This window comes from Scyliorhinus canicula, chromosome 10 (genome assembly GCF_902713615.1).
Source record: "Scyliorhinus canicula chromosome 10, sScyCan1.1, whole genome shotgun sequence".
In the NCBI taxonomy this organism is placed as follows: domain Eukaryota; kingdom Metazoa; phylum Chordata; class Chondrichthyes; order Carcharhiniformes; family Scyliorhinidae; genus Scyliorhinus; species Scyliorhinus canicula.
The window spans coordinates 103,942,386-103,949,240 of NC_052155.1; positions in this window are offsets into that span (position 1 = coordinate 103,942,386).

Below are 6,855 nucleotides of genomic sequence, written 5' to 3' on the forward strand. Positions count from 1 at the left end.
CCCAGGCATCCTGGTAGGCCCGGTCCACATTGAAGTGGATGAATTGTGCTCCCTGGGCATACAGGGCCTCCATGACACATAGATGCACCTATACACTGAGGTGCATGGGATCGCGGATAGGTCCTCACTTGGGGCTGTTGGGCAGCTGGCTCTCCATCTTGGATGCTGCCTCCTATTCCTTTGAGGTAGGCTCCGCTGCTGCTGCAGCTTTCTCACCTCTGAGCAGCTCCAGCTCGTACAGCCGCAGAGCATCCCCCAGGGGTGCGAAGACTAGGAGGAACCCACCATTGCTGGTTGAATTCCAATATCCATTGTCTGCTGGGGTTGAAAGACTGACATGTTAGCATGGTGCAGACTGTCATGTCCAACCAGGTCCACCAGGTGGCCCCGCTTGGCACTGCAGGCTCCACCTCCGCCTGTCCCCCCACCTTCCCTGCATCCCTGGCCTCGTTGGTGGTCAGAATTGTGGGGCATCTGGCCCTGGCTCCTGTCCCTGATGTCAGGGGTACATTCGGTGGCCATGCCCTTGCCAGCGGTACGCTCCACGCCCCCGCTTGGTGCCCCCATAGGGACTGCAGTGGGCGTTTTCCTGGGTAGACCACCTGATGCCTTGCCAGCAGGTGGCAGCTGGTTGGTTGGTGGAGATGGTGTAGGGTGGGGGCACCCATACAGCCAGTGCCACTCTGCAGAACTAGGGGCCAAGGTGGGTGCTCAGTGGGGTGCGTAACAAGATGGTTGCCTTGCAGGACGCGGTGATCGGGGTCCTTGCCTGTACACCACCCCTGTCCTGTGGAGGGTCATCCCTGCCAGATGGCCTGTTCCCCCATCAACCCCCCTTCCCCTGGCCCTGGCAAGGCCTGTCCCAACCCCACACCAGCCAGCCTGGCCAATGTCCGGCCCAGCAGCCCATGGTCACCCCTCTTTGTGTCCTCCCTCCTCTCTCCCTTCCTCATCAGCCTCAACGCCGGTTTTATGATTTTTAAAAGCACAAGTGAACCGCACTGTTGGGAACCTGTCCCAACAGAGGCAGAGAATCGCGGAGGATCCGGAAAATACCAGGTTGGGCCCGCTAATGAAGTGCAAACGGTGTTTACTGTAGATGAATTCCAGAACACGTTGACCCTGCTGTCCACGTGATGGAGAATTGCGATTTGGCGTCAAATCAGCGCTCGCCGCGATTTTGCCGTCGGAACCTATTCTCCACCCAATCGCATTCCCCGATTCCAGTATCAGTCAATGGAGAATCTCGCCCCTTATCTCTCCACTTTGAAGTTACCTCTTCTACACCCCATTATTTTTCCTTAGTTACATCGGTAAACACTTGATTTTCTCACTGATATGCTAATTCACATATCAAAATTATTTCAGACCGTTACAGTTATCGACTCCCCTTTTAATTTAATTTTCTTATCTTCATTTTCCCCAATTCTTAACAAAACAATGTGGGAATGTTGGGAGGAAGCAAAGAGGCTTCAAAGGGATTTAGACAAGCTTGGTGAATCGACAAGAACATAGCAGAAAATGGGAAGGTATTCACTTTGGCAGGAAAAATAGAAATGCACGGTATTTGGTGAGAGATTGGAATGTACAAAGAGGTTTCCGTGTCCTCTTCAATAAGTCACAGAAATCTAACATGCAGGTGCAGAATTTGGAAAGCAAATGATCTCTTTGTCTTTATTGCAAGATAATTTGAGTACAGGAGCAAAGGGACCTTGCTTGAATTGTATAGAGCCTTGGTGAGCTTGCACATGAAGTATAATGTACATTTTTGGCCCTTTTACCTCAGAGAAGATATACTTGTCATAGAGGGAGTGCAGAGGTTCATCAGACTAATTGTTGGGATGGTGGAACTGTTTTATGGGACAGATTGAGGTGACTGGGTCTACATACTCTAGGATTTAGAAGAACGAGAGGTGATCCCATTTAAACATAATGGCTCAAAAGGTTGCTGAACGATGGATGTTTCCACTGGCCGGGGAGCCCGAACCAAGGGACAGAGTCTCGAAATAAGGGGCGGGCCATTTGGGTCTGAGATGAGGTGGAATTTCTGCAGTCTGAGGGTGGTAAATCATTGGAATTCTCGACCCCAGAGAGCTGAATTAGCTCAGTCATTGGGGGCGATTTTCAGGCAACATTGAGCCCGGCACAAATCCCGCTATGTTCGGAAAATTCCAGGAGACACCTGAAACAGGATTTGCACCGGACAGTTCAGGTGTTCCTGGGCCCTCCCAACAGATGTAATGAGCCTGAACCTGATTCATTTAAATGGATTTGAACATTCAACAGTTGCACGCCAAATTTTCCGCGAACGTGCACTATTCTCACCAGCCAGGGTGACGTGGCACCGGCGGGAATTACTACTGCTCTCCACATCTCCCGGCTGGGGGGGGGGGCTCAGAGGCTATTGTAGACCCCTGGTGGTCGGAGACATGGCAGGGTAATGCCCTGGAAATTCTCCTTGGCACCCTGGCAGTGCTAACTTGGCAGTGCCAATCTAAGGGGGTCAGGCACAGCCTTAAGGGGCAGGGCATATAGGATGACCCATTGGGAGGGCCCAGATGCCCAGAGGCTGTCAATCTAGGCTCGAGGGAGGGGAGAATATGCCATTATTGATGGGGGAAGGGGTTCCCAGTGTTCGTAGGGGATGAAGGGTCTTTAATTTAGTTTTGTTTTCGGGGCGCCCTTCCAATTTCAGTGAAACCAGGCTTGCTGGTGTGTTTAGGTCCCATCCCTCACAGTGATGTGCAAAACATGCACCCCCTTCAAAAAAAGTGTGGGAAGATCTCATCAGTAAACCTACTGGTTTCCCTGGAGTGAAACACACCAGGTTTCCAGCTGAACCTGACACGTTGCTTTTTTTTTTTGAAAATTCTGACCATTGAGTATGTTCAGGACAGAGTTCAACAGAGTTTTGTATATTTAAGGCATCAACACATCTTTAAATAGAGCAGGAGAATGGCATTGAAGTAGAAGATCAGCCATGATCTAGATGAAGTGTGGAGCTGGCTCGAGGGGCCGAATTGCCTTCTCCTGCTCCTATTTCCTGTGTTTTTACATTCTTGTTCTGGCAGGAGTTAAATCGAGACTCGCCTCCTTGCCCAACCCATGGTGGAGGTTCAGTACTGTGGGTCGAACCTGCCTCCAGACAGAGAAAAAAGAAAAGAAAAATGTTATATAGCAGCACAATCTCTTGTCTCCAACCCTCACATTCTCAATTTTCCCATGAACTGTTCTGTGCACTTGCCATCGTCATTAAAAATAACAGTGTCACCTCCTTCAGCACAGGATGCTTCTTCCGTGACAAGCACTTACATGCTGCACTTGACTATTGACACAATCCCAATGAACTACATATTCTTCACATGGGGTAGGCAGATTCCTCATTGCCAGGTAATCAATGACTACTCCTGTTATTGTAAGAGGAGGCAATATATCACAGGTGGCAGCATCTATTGACTGGGGAATGGATTGTCAGTGACGTTGCATTATATAACCCCATTTGGTAAGTGGCTCCCAATTTTTACCATTGCACCTGGTAAGAATGGGACATGTTTAGGTCAGATGCTCGATTGACACCCTGGTGAATTTTTTCGTTGATTTCTCTTTGGAACTACACCTCACTTTTAGTTGTTATTTGGTTGAGTGAAAAAATCACTGTTTATTCAGAACTCAGTGCCAGGTTACTTGTTCAAGATCATCACTTCATCCAAACTGGCTGCAAAAAACAACTCAACAAGGCTTTGGTAATTCTATAGCCTTAATTCAAGGCCTCAGCATGTACCATGCCTGTTAAATGTTGCCATGGCCTGATTATGTCAAAGTTCAGTTTGAAGAACTGCATGGAAGGTCTTTGTGATATTCATGTTTTCCCTATGTAAGTGTTGCCATTGTTCAGGGCACTTCTCTCATTTGTCAGACTTTGAAAATTGTGTTAACTGTCCCACGCACAGCAGAGTGCTAAGGCACTGCTCCTACTCATGCATTCTATTCCATATAAAATAGACATGTATTTTATACTTGGATTATCGATATTAAAATAAATGGATGTTCTGTTTCAACATTTATCTATGTCTTGATTGCCTATATTTGATTGTATTTCTCAATTATATCAATACCGTTATTTATGCAGCAGTTCCTGGTTCGGGATGGAAGACGGTTTGTCATTCCTCACTCCTGATATGGGGCGGGATTCTCCTGTACCCGGCGGGGTGGGGGGGGGGGTCCCGGCGGGACGGAGTGGCGTGAACCACTCCAGCAATGGCCCGCCCCAAAGGTGCGGAATCCTCCACAGCTTCAGGGGCTAGGCCGGCGCAGGAGTGGTTTACGCCCCGCCGGCTGGCGTGGAAGGCCTTTGGCGCCACGCCAGCGGGGGCCGAAGGGACTCCGCCAGCCGGCGAGAGTCCGCGCATGTGTAGGGGGGTTTCAACTTCGCGCCGGCCATTGTGGAGGCTGATACAGCCGACACGTAGGAAACGAGTGCCCCCACGGCACAGGCCCGCGCGCGGATTGGTGGGCCCCGATCGCAGGCCAGGCCACCGTGGGGGCATCCCCGGGGGCCAGATCGCCCCCCCCCCCCCAGAGCCCCGGAGCCCGCCCACTGGTAAGGGACCTAGTCTGATCTACGCCAGCGGGACTGGCAAAGAGTCAGCGGGACTTTGACCCATCGCCGGCCAGAGAATCGCTGGGAGGTGGGCGGGGGGGGGGGGGCAATGTGTGCGGTCGCCGACCAGCGCAGCGCGATTCCCACCCCCATTGAATCTCTGGTGCCGGAGAATTCGGCGGATGGCGGGGGCGGGATTCACGCTGCCCATTAGCGATTCTCCGACCTGGCCCGTGGTGGAGGGGGGCTCGGAGAATTCCGCCCATGCTCTTTTATTTTAATGGTTTTCCAGAAGATCCAGTGAAACTTCCTACGTGAGCACTTGGTAAGGGCTTGCTTAAATTTTCAACAAGTCTTTGCTTCCCTCGCAATTTTGGTCTGCAAGTGAGATGGGGAATGTCTCAACAAGTTAATAACAATGACTCATTAGACACTTATTCTTTGCTGTTTATTATTGCTGTATCATTGCCATTTAGCTGTATCCAGAAACATTAGCTTGGTATTTCTATCTAATAATCAAGTAATTTTCCCTCGGATGAATAAAGAAAATGCATCAGTGTTTTTCATTTAAAGCAAAATAATTAAAAATAACCAAAAAGGCAAAATAATGTAAATGATCCCATCTCCTGTCCTTTCCAGTCTCTACATTAATAAAGGCTGATTTTTCTACACTGAGTTCTTAAAGCCACTTTTGCACCATTAGCAGCCTTTTGAATTATACGAATTTACATAGAACATAGAACAGTACAGCACAGAACAGGCCCTTCGGCCCTCGATGTTGTGCCGAGCAATGATCACCCTACTCAAACCCACGCATCCACCCTATACCCGTAGCCCAACAACCCCCCCTTAACCTTAATTTTTTAGGACACTACGGGCAATTTAGCATGGCCAATCCACCTAACCTGCACATCTTTGGACTGTGGGAGGAAACCGGAGCACCCGGAGGAAACCCACGCACACACGGGGAGGACGTGCAGACTCCGCACAGACAGTGACCCAGCCGGGAACCGAACCTGGGACCCTGGAGCTGTGAAGTATTAATCGTTATTACAGAGGAATTAAAATTAAAAATTACAACAGCATGGTGTGAAGCTTGGTTTATAACAGCAGAAGCATAGATGTAACAGAATTTAACTTCAGTTTTATAGAATAGACCCAATATTTCTATTTTGTAGTGTTATGTTCCATTGTTTTTCATTTATATTTGTGAAAAAACAAATATTTTATACTGAAGCTTCCAGACATGTATACTATGCAATGGCTGTAATTAGAATGAACACTGGTGTTTTTTCTAATGCTAAAAGAAGCAGTGGTCTCCATAATGTCAAGACAAATCTAAAACCAAATTCATTGATTTTGATATTCACACAGTAATGGCTGGTCACAGAATGAAGATGACTCCCAGTCCATTAGTATAAAACCATTGTCTGAGAGGTAGAGTAAGCATCTTGTATAAAACTGAGATTCACAAACATCACAGATTATTCTCAATTCTTCATTTACTTTAGTGCCATTCAAAACAATCGGCCAAAATGCTGTTGGTATTTCTTGCTGCCTATGGCTTGGCTTAAGGGTTGGGACATAATTTAAAATGTAGTTTCTTTTACCCATTTCTGCTGGCCTTTTATTCCTCAGCCGCCCCACTCCCAATTAATGCAGGAAGAAAAGACTGACACTGTCTGTGTCAAATGATAAATGAAGCAGAATTTGCGACTCTGTGTTTGTCAACATGGGTACGATCAAATCATTGCTCAGCAGGAAAGAGCCAGAGGAAATCAAGGTTGTTTTGGATTAATTAGCAAAATAATAATAAGTCTGTCTAATAATTACTCTGTGTAAGGTCATGATCTTGAAAAAGTCCTTAAGGAGACTTGCAGCTGATTATTATGGGGATAAAACCTAAGTGAATGAATGTGATATGAATGTTCAGCTGAGTGTAGGCAGTAAATGTACAAGCATTTAATCAGAGAGAGAGGGAAAAGAAGGCAGAGGTGGGGGAGGGGAGATGCTTACTTTATGAATTTGTAATAATGTTATTTCCCATTCTCAAAGGTCTAGTTCTACCCTTAGTTCCATCTATGTCCTTTGATGGCTTTAGGTTCATCAATAAATATACAGTGTATGAAATCGGTACATAAATCACAGATGAATGGAGGTGGTAATAACTTGCTCTCCATTCCGTAATGGTTTTTAACCATTAGCAGCTTCCGTTCCATCAGGCGCTGGTGCAGAAAAGTGTGTCAGACCAGTGG